We start from the raw sequence: 1,331 nt of genomic DNA on the forward strand, positions 1-1,331 counted from the left end.
TTCTGATAAGCACCTCATTAATTCTCAAGAACAACTACAACAATAGAAAAAATCCTGAAACAGGAGAACTTCTTTAAAAGACTCAGTTTGGTCTCTGGGTTTCAATGTCTCTGTATCTATTCGACTATTGTTGGTACAACCTTTAATTTAAGAGATTCTGCAAGCAATGTTCCCTTATAATTTGCTTTTCTACCACAGGCTACTTTAAGCATCCCTTGCATCCCTTGGTAGTTTACATATCTTAGTGCATCTGTAACATTGACTTCAATACCAAAACCAGAGAGCCATCTTGGACTTTGAAATTGTTGTTTCTAAACATCATTTCGGGGAGCGATAGTGTATACAATTTATCAGCTAACTTTTCCATATCTGCTGACTTTATAATGTGCATCCTGGCTGCCATCAGCTTCTAGGAGCCAAAGGAGAAGTTCTGGTGGCTGCTCTGGTAGCTACAAATCATCACGACCACCAGCACTCAGCAGCTGGAGCAGTAGCAGTAGCAGTGGGCCAAGTAATTGCCCTTCACCCTCTTGCTCTCCACCCTTTGGCTGCACTGCCTCCCTTATTAATTTTTCATATTGCTCTTTTGTTCTCTATTTCATTTATTTCTGCTCTGATGTTTATTATTTCTGTTCTTCTATTACTTTTGGGTTTTACTTGTTTTTGGTTTTCTGGTCCCTTTAGGTGGTTTATTTGCCATCTTCTTTCTTTCTTTCTTTCTTTCTTTCTTTCTTTTTCTTTTTTTTTTGTGAGCACTGAGCATTGATTGCTATAAACTTCCCTTTTTCTGCTGCATTAGCTATATCCCAAACATTTTGGAGTGTCATGTGTTCATTATCATTTGTTTATATACTACCCTCTTTGTCTTTTTACAGATTTTAGCTTGAAGCCTTTTTTATCTGATATTATGAGAGTATTCTTGCTATTTTTTTTACTCCTATTTTCATGGAATGACTTTTTTCAGCCTTTCACTCTCAATCTGTGTGTGTCTTTACTGATGATGTATATGTTCTGTAAGCAGCATATGAAAGGATTCTGTTTTTCATCCAGTCAGCAAATCTCTGTCTTTTGATTGAGGAACTTATTCCATATACATTCAATGATATTATTGATGTGTACAGATTTTTTTTCTTTTTCTTTCTTTATTTTTTAATTAATTAATTAATTAATTAATTAATTATTTTTGGAGAGGTTTTTGCTATGGCGCGCATGCACTCTCCAGAAAGACAGAGACAGAGAGAAAGAAAGTGAGAAATCACCCCCACAGGGGGGATGGCCATGCCACAATCCCTTCTCCTCCATTCTCCTCTTGGGATTTTGGGCATGCACGC

The 1,331-nt window shown here is 36.7% G+C and overlaps 1 pseudogene; it reads right to left on the reverse strand.

The window, feature by feature from the left end:
- Positions 1-460, reverse strand: part of LOC114005802 (TIP41-like protein pseudogene) — a 757-nt pseudogene extending 297 nt beyond the window's left edge.
- Positions 461-1,331: the final 871 nt, after the last annotated feature.

This window comes from Tupaia chinensis, unplaced genomic scaffold (genome assembly GCF_000334495.1).
Source record: "Tupaia chinensis unplaced genomic scaffold, TupChi_1.0 Scaffold144482_1, whole genome shotgun sequence".
In the NCBI taxonomy this organism is placed as follows: domain Eukaryota; kingdom Metazoa; phylum Chordata; class Mammalia; order Scandentia; family Tupaiidae; genus Tupaia; species Tupaia belangeri.